Here is a 15,242-nt window from a genome sequence, read left to right as displayed (position 1 = left end):
GGAACTTTGAAATCAGGTAAAGCTCCTGGCTATGATTTAGTACCTCCTGATTTAATAAAGAGAAACATTGATTGGTGGACACCAGTACTAGCCAAGCTCTTCACAGTAATTGACAGATCAGGCAGACTTCCGAAAGAGTGGGAGGTCACACTGGTGGTTCCAATCTACAAAAAAGGTAACAGGAATGATCCACAGAACTATAGACCCTATACGTTTATTGAGTAAGCAAATTATATGCAAGACATTGCTTAGGTGAAAAGTACAGGGTGGAATCTTGTTCCCATTGACTTTATTTCTCAAAGCAAGTGAGGCATGATGAAGTTTCCTGCCTCTGCACTTTATTGTGAGGAAAAGTTTGAACATTCTTAGATGTTCTTTTGCTTCATTATCAGCTGCTCCATCTTCTCTACTCCTTCATAGTCTCAGAAAAGGATCCTCGGTAAAAGGAAGCAACAAAATGCCAAAAGTCTTCTCTGTATCATTAAGATTAAAGACCATTCATCTTTGTGGTTTCTGTGCAGTCATACATGGGATCTGCATCTTTGCACAGGCTGCTATGAAGAACTAGCAGCTTATAATAAGATTTTAGAAGCTCCCCATAATGCTCATCCCTACCCTCACAAAGGCCATTATTCCCAACCAAAGTCCCGTGATAAAGGAGGGTCTAACATTCCCCCCTCAGTTCTTTTTCTGCTGCTTTTTGGAGAAGACGTTAATATTTTGCCTCATCTGCATGAGTTCTTATTCTGACAGAAAAATAATACCAGAAGTGACTTCGATATCTCTTTGACAGATTATCTACCTTTCCTGAGTTCTTTGTGGAGTTTTCGCTATGGCCCTCTTCAAAAATGCGGCCAAGGTGGGGACAAAATTGCCCAAATGAATGAAAATACAACCTGTTTACTGTGTTCGGGTGAAGGCCACTCTTCCTCGGGGTGCCCAGCCTGTAGACCAGGGGTGGGCAAATTGTGGCCCTCCAGCTCAAGGTATAGCCTCTGAAAGGGGCTCATGGGAATTGTAGTCCATGAACAGTTGGAGGGCCACAATTTGCCCACCCTTGCTGTAGACAATTGACACAACTGAGTGAAGAAAGATGTAGAGAAACTGGAGTGTGTCCAGAGGAGGGTTACGAAGATGGTGAGAAGTTTGGAGACCAAGTTTGGAGACCAAGTATGAGGAAAGGTTGAGGGAGCTTAGTCCGTTTAACCTGGAGAGAAGACGGCTAAGAGGTGATATGATAACCATATACAAATACTTGAAGGGCTGTCATATAGAAGATGGTGCAGAGTTACCCCAGAGGATTGTACCAGAACCAATGGCATTACATTGATTCAAAACAATTTCCGACTAAACACTTAGAAGAAATTCCTGACAGCTAGAGCAGTTACTCATTGGAACAGGGTTCCTAGGGAGGTGGTGGGTTTCCTTTTTTGGAAGTTTTAAGCAGAGGCTAGAAAGTCATCTGACAGAAATATTGCTTTTATGAATTTAGGCAGATTGTGAATGGATGGGCAGGAAGGGGTGTGTGGCCCTTGTGGCCCTTTTTTGCATACCCAGGACATTTCTGATTGCCACTGTGGGATGGTAGGTGAATTTCCTCCACACCAGGCTAGATTCTGGAGATTTTTGATCAGGGGGATCACTTGGGCATGAAATTGGGGTCACTGTGGGTGGGCAGGTAGTTGTGAGTTCCTGCATTGTGCAGGGGTTGGGATAGATGACCCTGGAGTTCCATTCCAACTCTGATTTTATGACAAAGACAAAATATGACAGGGCTAGATGCCTGAAGGCAGAGCTGTGGGAGGGATCCTTAAAAGCTGTTTCTAGATCTCAATCTGACCTATCGGCTTAAGGCTCTTCTACCATTTCTATGCTGCTCCCATGTCCCTCTTTGCCCCAGGCTGAGGTGGAACTTGGTACTTGAGCAAGCACAAGAAGAAATCCAGGGCTCATGCCTTAATGTGGCTATGATGGACCCCTGCAGGTCCATCTTCATCTCGGTGCCAGTAGTCACCAAGGAATGTCGCTCTAACTCCAAAAGGCCGTTCCCGTCATCAGCTCTGAGTTATTTTCTAGTAATTGTCTCGGTCTCCATGGATATATGTGACTTTGACCCTGGGGGATGTTGGCCATTGTTGAGACATTTTACCTTTGACCCAAAGCTGATTGTGGTCAATTACACTGGCCCCCCTCGTTGAAGTGATCCCGTTGCTACAAGCACTGCAGGACTTTTCACTGAAACGTCATCTTGCCTGTTCACCATCTGCAGACTGCATCAACAACGACTTCATGCATGCGTTATCTACGTCATTGAGGCATTTTCATCCCCAGTCTCTGACATCAGAGGATTGCTGCATCCCGATGATGGTGCCAGCAAAGTGGCATAAATGAGGGAAGGATATTAATCTAGAGCACCTTCAAGATTACTCTGTTTGGAATAGCACCCCCCATTTCTCAACTCTGCCCCTCCTGATTCTGATTGTGAGCGGGAGGAAAGCTATTTTTCAGGGGATGAGCCTGCTCCATTGTCCTCCCCCTCTGATACTGTAGGGGAACTTCTTGCCCACTTCCCAACTGATGATCTCAGGTTTTACTGCTCGGAAGTGATATGTATGGCCAATGCTTTAAAGGTAGAGTACAAGGTTTCTCAGGATAAATCTGAGGAATTCCTAATGGAAGCCCTATTAGCATCTGAATCTGGCCGAGTAGCCTTGCATCTCATTAGTGAAGTGGCTAAGCAGAATTGGGACAGCCCAGGCTCCATTTCCGCATGTTCAAGGAAGTTGGACAACCTCTGTAAGGGAAGAGGGGTGTCCTTATGTCTCAAGCCTACCTCTGTTTTTTGGCTGTTCTTCTAGAAATGAACAGCATTCTGCCCCCTCAATCAAGGCTAGCCATAGAATTGACGGATTTGGCAGAAAGATTTATTCTACTGCTGCCATGGGCCTGCAGGTTATCAATCTGTAGGCTATTAGTAGTCTTTACCAAATGTCTCTTTGGGACTAATTAAAAACCTTTATTGACAAGTTGCCTGATGATCAAAAGTCCATTTTGGAGGCCTTAGTCACTGAGGGTAATAAACTCATCAAGCTGCAGGTAAACTCTGCTTGGCATAACACTGATTGTCACTATTGAGCCATGGCCACTGCAGTGGCCAGAAGATTTTCCTGGCTATTGTGCTCTACACTGCCCCAGGATACCCATTTGAGGGTACTTACCTCTTCGGCACACAAACTGATGATGTGTTGAAATGCATGTGAAATTATAAACTGCAGGCAGAGTCATTGGGTATTGCCAGTGGGATCCCTTCACAACTTACACAATGATCCTGGAGTAGACCTTACTTCCGCTCTAACAGTCAGAGGTCTTACAGACCTTTTGAGCATAGAGCCTGAAGTTTTTCTTCTGCCCAAAACTGCTCAGAGGTGCAGAGGGGGCAGGCACCATTCAGCCCCAGCTGCATATAACTACCAAGCTCTGTCTTATTGGTCACCAATGACCAGACCTGAGTACTTTGTTGGGTCAGAGGTAAAGTTTTCTCCACGATTGGAAATTAATTGCCACAAGTTCATGGGTTCAGTTCATAATAAAGTATGGATATAACTTGAGTTTTGTTCTTCCCCGGGGTACAACAGTCCATAATCCCTCTGGGGCACTTTAGAGCACAAGTCTTGCCACTGCGGTCACAGATCTGCTTCAGAAAGGGGCAGTCCACTTTTTGCGTTCTCATCCTTCATCACCAGGTTTTTATTGTAATTACCTTCAGCCACATAATAAGTGCCTTGTGGTGAACCGTTTTAGAATGTTATCATTGGATTCTTTACTCCCTTTGCTACAGGGTGATCTTTGGTTTGCCATCCACCAGGCAATGCACTGCACCCAAATACCTGGGGAATGTCATCTGTAACTTGGTGGGTACCTATTTTAGGGGGGAGGGCTTCTTTAGTTATATTTCAAGCAAGAAAAAGAATAGGGACACCATAGGACCACTGCGAGGACAAGAAAGTGAAATTATAACAGATGATGAAGAGAGGGCTGAACTACTTAACCCCTATTTCTGCTCAGTCTTCTCTTATGAGGGAAATAGTGATCAATGTGGTAAAAATCTAACACGACATAGGGGACAGGAGTGGTGGCCTGTAAGAAAATAGGCACGAAAAAAACAGCGCTTTTATGAAGAAATTTGATGAATGTCTCAGTGGGAGCAGGAGGAGAACTGAAGGGCACCGCCCAGTGGCGGAGACAGAAACTGCAAGTTACTTTTTGACTCTAGGAAGAATGGGAAGGCTGGATCAAATTGTCAGTATGTCTTTGTACTTCAAGTGAGAATAACAGCATAGCCCCCCCCTCCCCCAGTCCTAGAGCACGACAACATTGGGACAGAGTTTGAAGCTGTATTTTAGGATTGTATTTTATTGGTTTTTATTATTGCAATATTTTATTGTGTATATGATTTTACTATTGTGGACCACCCTGAGAGGGGTTGTATACAAATTAAATAATAATAACAACAGCACCAGAGATGAAATTGGGAGAAATGGAAGCTGGATGAATCTGCACAATCATGACTAGAAAGAAAAAATCCAATTCAGCCTTAATTTTACCAGATACCATTAAGATATGAAGTCAAAGATATAACTTAAGATATAATTCAAAATTTTGAAGGAAAAAAAAGCTATATCGGAGGGGGGGGCAAAGTTGCCAAAACATTTGTTTCAAGTCTGCATCTGGAAGATATTAATTAACTTGCAATCATACAGAGAAGTCGAGGACTATACATTTTAGAAGTTATCTAATTAAATCTTATCTGGATTAACCCCATGAACTACATGTTTGAGTGAAGGATGACTTTTGTGCTGTTTGCAGAAGAGTCATATTAAGAATGGTATGCTTCAAGGATGCATTTTGACAATGGCATTGCTACAAGCTGTGATAGCACCAGTCTCCTGGGTCTGCCAAGCCTGGCATAGAAGTTTTATACTGTGATATCACATAAAAGGGCAGCATTCATTAAAGACTTCTAAAACCTTAGCAAATGTCAACCAATTACAGCAGTGATTTTCCAATCAGTTTACACTTCTGTACATCCATCTTAAAAACAAACTAATATTAATAACCCAAAGTAGAGGTGAAATAATCACAGATTCTTTATATTGTGCAGTATGAAAATGTTAAAAGGATTTTTAATCATTGCTAGCATACAAAGAACTAATGTTATGCATATCCCAAGACTGAGTTTGCATGGTTCTGTCTTCTTTTTTACAGCTCCCAGAACAAATGGATTTTGAAAGTCTTCTGTTTTAAAACTCCATCCGCACTGTCCTCACCCTCTTAGACCCCTCTGCTGGCAAATGTCCTTAGTTTGTAATGCTCAGCTGGTAATGTTCAATGAGTCTGAAAATGTATGGCAGAATTGGTTCATCTTATATCTTCTTATTCACAAATTCATAGAAATTACATCTGAATAAGTAAAGATATCCATTTTTGTAACCTCATATTCTGCTACTATTTTGTCTTAGTAATGTTTCTTGTCCTTTGATTAACATTGGTATCATATTTTGTTTTCTTGCTGCAGTGGTGAGAATTGGTTGTCTTGCCCACTTCCTGATATAGAAGTCTCAATGAACATTCTGGATATTGGATTGTATATGAACAAGAACGGCTTTGGAGTTGAATCTAATGGGTCATCCTATCTTTTTCTGGCAATTACAGAATTCTATTGAATTCAAGTGTGACTGGTGAAGTTCCATCCAGTCTCTTCTTTAAAAAGTGTAGCATGGAGAAACCATGCCTCTACTTGTGAAACATATTCCTGTTAAGAAGTATGCCAATACCCAGCCTAGATTTGAATCTTTTGCTTCTTTGCTTCATTCCATTGGCTCAGGTAAACAATCGTGTATTTTAATGCCCAGTTTCTTCAGGACTTTCTCCTGTATTGATAACTTCTAAACTTTTATCATCTGTTTTGTGCTCTTCTTAATGGTTTCTGGTTTGTCGCCTGAAAATGTGATGGCCATAATCCAAATATGAATGGATGCAACATTATGCATCCAGTTTAAGATTCAGGTGATTCTTGTCCATATTGTATTATGGTTGGAATTCCTTATCCTTTTCTGCATCTTGCAGTCCATGGATGTGAGCTTTGGATGCTTTTTGGATCCATAATTGTGTTGCAGTGTAGATCCACATGTTCATGAAGCTGACATGTATAATTCCTGACCCAGTAAGAGAGTTAGAATTTTGAAACTGTTTCTTCATGCAGATTTCTGTTGTTGAACCTGGAGGAATTTTAGGTGAATCCAACATGATTCTTCAAGTGATGCCTAAATAACTAATAGTAGTAGTGAAGCACGATTCTTGTTTGTGAAGCAATACTTTCTGTATGATACCCGTATTCCAGATTTTTCAACAATACCAGAACACTGATAATGTTTCTTCTTTTAGTATATATACGGAAGTATAGTATATATATATTTGGAAGTGTTAGACTTGTGGAAGAAATATTGACATGGTTGGGAAAGGCCATGGGATGTATAAATATTTTGTCACATTTTTTTACTTGTAAAGATTAGGTAAATTAATAGGAATTTTCATACGGTTAAGTTCCCTATGTCTGGTTCTGGTTGCTTTATATATTGTTCAGGGTGGTCATAATGTTGTTTTTTAGGAAGTGTATACTATATAGATATAGATATAGATATAGATATAGATATAGATATAGATATAGATATAGATATAGATATAGATATAGATATAGATATAGATATACACACTCACATATAAGCAGAGTTTTCCAGCACAGTTTTTAGCACTTAAAAGACCTCCTCTGCTTATACGCGGGTAATTGATTAACAGCCTGCCTCCAGCCAGTCAATCGCAGCATTGCATTAGCAATCTGAGTTTTTTGCAAGTGAGTTAGTTGCCCCCAGTTAACCTTTGCCTTCTGCAAAGATCTTAAAAACTAAGCTCTTTGCAAGTGAGCTAATTGCTCCCAGCTTACCATTGCCTTCTGCAAATATCTTGAAAACTGAGCTTACTCATTGCATTGCATTTGCAATCTGAGCTCTTTGCAAGTGAGCTAATTGCTCCCAGCTAACAATTGCCTTTTGCAAATATCTTGAAAGCTTACTTTGGCAGCTTGTAGGACATCAATGGTTTAACTGAGAGATTCTGATATTTTTCCCCCTTCTTTTCCTAATCACTTTTTCCAAACTATTCTTTTGATTTCTGTGGGTGGGGTGGGGTGGGTTTTAGGGGTGCTTTGGAATTTACTGTTTTGACAGCATTGTTTTTTCTTCTTGGGGTTGCGTTTCTTTAAAAGTTGATTTTTACATTTCTTTCAGTTTTCAGTTTTACGGTTCTTTATTTCAGTGTTTTGTTCTGGGGGGCACTGTAGCCCCCAGTTTGGTAGGTGTTGTTCTTGTTGTAGTAGGTTGCCAACTTTGGTTACTATTGTTCTGCTCTGGTTTGCTGGCCTGGAGGGCACTGTTTGGTTCTCCTGCCAGAGCTGTTCTCACAGAGCAGTTCTATCAGTGCTCTCTCAGGGTGTCTGGCATCAAGAGAGGAAGGGAAGGCAATTGTAAGCCACTTTGAGACTCCTTTGGTTAGTGAAAAGCGGGGTACAAAACCCAGCAGCTATTCCTCCTCTTGACTTTTCTGTATTTGTTGGGAGGGAGGCTGGATGAGAAAGCTTGTGATGATTGAACATGGATTAAGCACTCAGGCCACCCTTTAAATTTACCAGTAGCTTGCTGCATTTCCCACCCTCAGCTTATATGCAAGTCAATAAGTTTGTCCAGATTTCGTGGTAAAATTTAGTGCCTCGGGTTATATGCGAGTATATACGGTATGCTTGCATTTGCTTTCCTCTTTGAATTATTTGATGTGGTATTGAATTGTGTTTGTGGCTTATAGCTCAGTGTTCCAATGTATCAAAACTTTTTTAAAAATTTAATCTTATCCTTACAGTGCTTTTACAATTTCCCCAATTTTGGAATCTTCAGAAAATTTAATGAGTACTCTCCAAATATTTATCTGAGTAATTAATAAAGCTGTGTAACAGCACTGGACCTAGGACAGATCTCTGTGAACTGGAGCATTACTTTTTACTTCCTCCCAGCTTGACACTGATCCATTAATTACTCCTCTTGGGCACTACAGTTTTTCAGCCAGCTGTGTGCCTATCTTATGATAGCACTTTTTAATTACTTTTCTCCAGTTTACTTATGAAGCTATTATGTGGAATTGCCAGAAGCCTTGATAAAAGGTATATTTAAAATCAACTTCTCTTCTGTCAGAGAAAAGAAATAGAATTGATTTGGGATTTATTTTTCATGTACCAACCAGTCAATTATTCTGTTTCTTCTAATGAAACTGCAATTACATGGTCTTTTTGTTTTGTTTTTTTAGATGGTAATGTTATCTAAATTGTAGGAAGCATTTCTTTCATGAACATTTAAAGGTTATTGTTAGTAGATTAGAAACTGAGACATTTGGTAGTCTTCAGTGCTCAGGAACTAGCTTGTTGTAATGTGCTGATATTATTTCAGAGTAATGATATCTTCATTGGTTGCCTATTTCTCCTTCACTTGTTTTCTGTATTAATTTTCATCATCTGTTTAGGGCTTACTTTTTGCTTTAGCCCCTTCCATCATACATATTGAACAATTCAAATTTCTATACATTGTATCAATGTCATCTTAAATTGAACAGCTGGATCTGTAGCGTAAATCTTTATAGAGTGGTGAATTTGTAACTTTATTTTGTAGATCCATGCCATTTTTTCATGTATTTTGCTTGATGTATTTTACATCATTCTTACGTTGGGTCATTTCTTGATATTCAGGACATACAATATTTCTTGCTCCAGATTCTTGGTTGTAGGAACCCTTATTCTGACTGAATATTTTTACTACTGAAGAATCTGTTTGAATTAACATACAGATTGCATTCAGATGTCATAAACAAACTCTAGCTTGTTCATGGATGAAGACAAGCCAGGTTTGTTATAAGGTCATAGAAGAAGGGCAATGCCAAAGAATGTTCAAACTACCGCACTATTGCACTCATTTCTCTTGCTGGCAAAGTTATGCTCAAAATTTTACAAGCTAGGCTCCAGCAATATGTGGACTGAGAACTTTCAGAAGTACAGGCAGGATTTCGAAGAGGCAGAAGAACTAGAGATCAAATTTGTGTTATGATTGTTTATTATTATACTGTGTTGTGTTTGGTTGCAATTGTTGGTTATTGGTGTACATGTTCTACAGACTGTTTTATGTATGGTTCTCTGTTATAATGTAAACCGCCCTGAGCCTCCGGGGAGGGCGGTATAAAAGTATGATAAAATAAATAAATAAATAAATAAAATAAATTGCCAACATACGCTGGATCATGGAGAAAGCTAGGGAGTTCCAGAAGAACATCTACTTCTGCTTCATTGACTATGCTAAAACCTTTGATTGTGTGGAGAACAATAAATTGTGGCAAGTTCTTAAAGAGATGGGAATACCAGAGCATCTTATTTGTCTCTTGAGAAACTTATATGTAGGTCAAGAAGCAACAGTGAGAACTGAACATGGAATCACTGATTGGTTCAAAATTGAGAAAGGAGTTCGGCAAGGCTGTATACTGTCACCTTGCCTATTTAACTTGTATGCGGAGCACATCATGAGAAAGGCGGGATTAGAGGAGTCACAAATTGGGATCAAGATTGCAGGGAGAAATATCAACAACCTCAGATATGCAGATGATACCACTCTAACGGCTGAAAGTGAAGAGGAACTAAAGAGCCTGTTGATGCGGGTGAAGGAGGAGAGTGCAAAAGATGGCTTGAAACTCAACATCAAGAAAACAAAGATCATGGCATCCGGCCTTCTCTATTCCTGGCAAATAGATGGGGAAGAAATTGAGATAGTGAGAAATTTTATTTTCCTGGGCTCCAAGATCACTGCAGATGGGGACTGCAGCAAAGAAATTAAAAGACGCTTGCTTCTGGGGAGGAAAGCTATGGCAAATCTAGACAGCATCCTAAAAAGCAGAGACATCACTCTGCCAACAAAAGTGCGTTTAGTCAAGGCTATGGTATTCCCAGTTGCGATGTATGGCTGCGAAAGTTGGACCATAAGGAAGGCCGAGCGTCAAAGAATTGAGGCTTTTGAACTCTGGTGCTGGAGAAGACTCTTGCGAGTCCCTTGGACTGCAAGGCGAACAAACCGGTCTGTCCTAGAGGAGATCAGCCCTGACTGCTCCTTAGAAGGCCAGATCCTGAAGATGAAACTCAAATACTTTGGCTACCTCATGAGAAGGAAGAACTCCCTGGAGAAGAGCCTAATGCTGGGAGTGATTGAGGGCAAAAGAAGAAAGGGATGACAGAGAATGAGGTGGCTGGATGGAGTTATTGAAGCAGTAGGTGCAAACTTAAATGGACTCTGGGGAATGGTAGAGGACAGGAAGGCCTGGAGGATCATTGTCCGTGGGGTCGCGATGGTTCGGACACGACTTCGCACCTAACAACAACAACAACAACAACAACAACAACAATTTCTCTGTCCCTTGAGCTCCTGTATTTGGAAATCTTTGGTTTAACCACAGTGTTGTGATGTCTGAATTTTGGGCTCTGTGACAAAGACTCTTGTTTCTTTCTCACAAACTAGATTCCTATAGCACACTTTAATCCTTGTTTTGGCAACAGTACTGTGTTTTATAGAACGTATGATTTCTTATGAGTAACTTCTTTATTCTGAGCAACTAAGAAAAGGACAATTTTTGTCTTCTGATAAAATTTAAAACCACAAAGTGAGAACAGTGATTATGGGAGATCGTTAGGAGAAAATAAGATTCACCTTGTACAGGACTACCATGCCTTTGGATTCCAAGAGCAATGTTAATAGAATATGCCTAGTTTACAGGTTTGCTGATACTTCTATCTTAATGTAGTTTTTTTTCTATAGTTAATAAAAAGTATGCCTGTTTGTATATTTTTGCAATTATATTCTGTACTAAACTCTGTTCAAACTAAACAGTGGGAATTGTTTTTTTGAGATTTTAACTTTATAAAGCTAGCTCTTGAAGTCTTATTCAGAATTTCTTGGGCTTGAAAACTACATACAGTCTTTTAAATTGTCACAATCTCTTTACTCTTAAGTCTTGAGTAGAGACTTACAAGCAGTTAGATCATTGACCATACTGTTAAGAACTGTAGACAGTGGCCTACAGGTTTATTAATGCTTCTTAGCCTGAACGCACAACATACCCTTTTAGGTTGCACAGCAACTGATGCCTAGCAACGATAATAGATTGAATTTCTAAGAGTGACCATGCCAGATGTAATAATAAAACAGGAAGACAAATAGTTGTCATGGATTTCTTTTCATAGTGAACTTGTCTGAATTGGGAGCTCTTTTGTCTTTTCCACAAAATTTGACAGCCTGATACAAGTACTTATAGTTCTAGTACAAAAATACGAAGAAAATCAGTTAGAAACAATGGTGGGCATTTTTATTTTAATGTCCAGTAGTGACAGATATAGTGCAAAGACAAAGATTAAATAGGTAGTAATTCATACAGTATATGTGTGGATTGTAATTCATTGCATACTTTCCAAATTAATTTTGTAAAGGCCAGGGAAGAATAAATAAGATAAAAAGAATTATCTAATTAATATAGCCCATTAAATAGTTGAATATAAACTGACCATTAAATAATGGGTCTGGAGAAAAGGTTTACTAGGCCAGTAAGCGGCCTGATCCCATCAAGCATGGGGAGTTTTTATTTATGCTTGATGATGATTAGTATCTTATTAGCCTTTATTTGTTCAGTGCCTTTTTGGTTCACGAAGTTCAGCAGCAGCTGTGTGTCTGTGTTAAAAAACAGATTGAAAACTCAGAAGAAGATTTGGTTCTTATATGCCTCTTTACTCTACCCGAAGGAGGCTCAAAGCGTCTTTCATTCGCCTTCCCTTTCCTCTCCACACAACAGACACCCTGTGAGGTGGGGAGGCTGAGAGAGCCCTGACATTACTACTCAGTCAGGACAGTTTTATCAGCGCCGTGGCAATCCCAAGGTCACCCAGCTGGCTGCATGTGGGGGAGTGCAGAATCGAACGCAGCATGCCAGAATAGAAGTCCGCACTTCTAACCACTACACCAAACTGGCTCTCAGATTAAAACAATATATATATTTATAATAATTTAAGATGCACAAGAAAAGAGAATTGTAATCTGCAGAATCACATAATAAGGCAAGAAGTTGATATCTATTAATTGCACATTCATCTGGAGACAATGGCTATGAATAAGTTGCCGATGGTGGCTAGACAAATTTAGTTCAGTGTCATAAGTCTGTCATACTGTTCTCCTGTCAAGTGTGCTGTGTGAAAAGTGCATGTGGGTGGGTAGGCTGCTGGCGAGGAAGGAGGCTGAGAATGGCAAAAATATAGAAACTTGGATATACCTGCCATGGTTACAGTTTCTGACATGGCTACTTATGCTGCAGATTGAATCAGAGTTTTTGACAGCTATAGGCTATAAATATGCAAACCATTGCTCAGCTTTTGTCCCTTCATTTTTGGCAAAAAAGAAGTAGTTGTAAAGACTGGCAATTAGAGTAAAGAGCAGGTGCTATTTGTATAAAATTATATTTCATTAAAAAGGACTTCCTTATTGAAATGACACAATTATGATGAGTTGACCACTTTCTTTGCAATGTAAATTGAAAACTTAATTTAATAATGATTCAAAACCACACATAATTTTAGGTGGAAAAAAATGTTGCAAATTGTTCACAGATTTTTTTTTAGTCATTCTTTCCAGACGCAAACAAAATAAATTGGCAAGAAGTGGTATCTTCTTGAATGTATAAGCAACCAGAACGGGTCCCAGGTGTTCAGTCCACTTTCTGATACTTCCTCAGTGGTTGCAAATTTTTGTCTAAAGCAAAGCATTTCTGATACTTCCTCAGTGGTGGCAAATTTTTGTCTAAAGCAGCGCAACATAGCATAAGGAATCAAAAAAAAAAAAATAAGGAATCAATATGTAATACTTTCATATACAATATAGCAAGATCCATAAACAACTTAATATCTCAATAATCACCATTAAATTTCAATTGCACAAGTAAAGCATATCAAAAGTAAGGCAATTGCTCCTTCAGTACAGGGGTCACTTCCTTAATTGTGCCCAACCCTTAGTAATACATTTCTAATTTAAAGCATGTCCTAACAACACAGGTGTTGGTAATATCCTGATCTAGAGGGTAAAGGCAGCAAAGGGTCTATGGGAAACAAGTCAAGTCCATTGTCGAATTGAGTCCATAGAAATCGTATCTAAACTAAATATTTAAAAAAATATATTTAAAAGCTTTCCCTCTGCTGGAGGGTGGTCTGAGGATCCATTTCCGCGAATCTTGGTTTCAAAGTTTCCAGTCCAAGAAAAGTAAAGTCCTCCAATCCATGTTTCTGTTCTACCCAGTGTTGGACCAGAGGGCATCCAACACCCTGTTTCTCAGGCGGCATCTATGTTCCTGGATTTTGGTCTTAAGAGCTCATGTAGGCATGCTCACATACCCTAAATTAGATTTGTACAATATTAAATATACCACATATTTAGTATCACAGTTTATGAAACAATATGTACTTTAAAACCATTGGTGTGGGTATAAGTAACGGTTTCCTGCAAATATTTGCAAACCGAATATCTGTCACATTTATGGTTACCACCTTGGAAAGGAGGATTGTTGTAGTAGTTTCAGTTTGATTCTTTTACATTCCTGCCCCTTCACCACGCCAAAAGTGGTTTTGCGCTACATCCAGAGATTTGTGATACAAGATGCCAGTGTTAAAAATGATTTTTAAAGTTCCCCCAAGTAATCTGAAAATTGGAATGAACTGGTCAATCAAGTGTTAATGGATGCTCTTTGTACTGTAAAAAGGTAGATCTATCAACACTTAATCCGGCTGACGTTTTGCTTTATCTATTTTCCATTGTGGGTAGCCGTGATTTGTCACATCCATCCTTAAATCCATGCATGCCCGCTCATACATATCTGGGGTGGTATTATTTCTTTTGATGATGCGGAGGAATTGTTCCTTGGGCAAATTGATCTTTAATGACCAGGAGTAGAAAGAGTCAAAATGCAATAATATACTTCTGTTTGTCTCCTTATGATATGAAGAAACAGTCAATTTATTGTTATTAATAACATGTACTAGGGTATCCAAAAAGGGAATCTGATTTGGGTGAAATTGTACTGTGAATTTAATAGTAGGGTAAACCTGATTCAGTCATTATTCAAAATTTACAAAAAGTTCAGTGTGATCAAAAACAATGAAAGAAATTTGGTGTAAAAACAATCAAGAAATTTGGTGTAAAATAAACAATTAATGAAATAGAAATCTCTCCATTAAGTATTAAGGTCTCCTCCAGAGACAACATGAACATATTGGCTACTATGGGCACCAAAGCTGTGCCCATGGCCAAACCCCGTACCTGTAGGAACACTTGGTTTTGAAAAGTAAAAAAAATATTTTCCAACACTATGTCAAATAAAAATGGGTGGGAGGATGTGGCTCCAGGTGTTTTGTCAAATTAGTTTCTACCACGAGATGTGAGTCTGTATGAGAGATATTTGTATATAGGGCATTCATGTCTGTGGTTATTAGAGTTGCCCCCTCAGCTCTACAAATAAATTTTCAATGGAATTTATAAAGTGGGTAGTATCTTTTAATAAGCAATTATTATTGGAGGATAGTAGTTTTTGCAAGTAGTAATCTAAATATTGAGATAAAGGCTCTGTGATTGATCCCAACTTAGCTATGATTGGTCTGGCAGGAATCGGAGTGATCGTCTTATGATTTTTAGGTAGAAGGAGGAATTCACCTTCCTGCTTAAAAATGTAATTCAATGCCAAACCTTCTTGAATAACTATTCTAATTAATCTGGCTATGGATTTCGCCTTTTCCCAGGAGCTTTTACTATAATGTGCCTCATTAGATAGTTGTCTATAAGCTTCCATAAGTTATACCTGCTTATCCCAAATGACTACCCCCCCAACTTTATTAGCAGCCCTAATTACTATGGTGTCATCCATTTGAAGAGATCTAAGTGCCTGAAACTCCTTTTTAGAGAGATTGTTTCTAAAATATTTATGTTTTTTCTCCATAATGTATAAATCTCTTTTTCAAATGTAAACTGCTTTTTCAAACGTAATCTCCGGTACTTCCTGTGGTAGTTTAAATTTAGATTTGC

The 15,242-nt window shown here is 39.1% G+C and overlaps 1 protein-coding gene across 5 annotated transcripts in view; it reads left to right on the top strand.

Annotated features, from left to right (window-relative positions):
- RFX3 (regulatory factor X3) overlaps positions 1-15,242 on the top strand; it is a 214,897-nt gene that overhangs the window by 31,412 nt on the left and 168,243 nt on the right. The window contains exon 1 of one of the 5 annotated variants that reach the window (XM_077344920.1): positions 5,862-5,884. The exons of 3 other annotated variants lie outside the window; for them this stretch is intronic. The gene's annotated coding sequence lies outside the window, so the exon portion shown is untranslated. Of the gene's footprint in view, positions 1-5,861; positions 5,885-15,242 lie in introns of those variants that run through there. One more of the 5 variants, XM_077344910.1, reaches the window with a different exon arrangement.

This window comes from Paroedura picta, chromosome 7, assembly GCF_049243985.1.
Source record: "Paroedura picta isolate Pp20150507F chromosome 7, Ppicta_v3.0, whole genome shotgun sequence".
Classification (NCBI taxonomy): domain Eukaryota; kingdom Metazoa; phylum Chordata; class Lepidosauria; order Squamata; family Gekkonidae; genus Paroedura; species Paroedura picta.
This window is presented reverse-complemented; position numbering and strand designations above follow the sequence as displayed.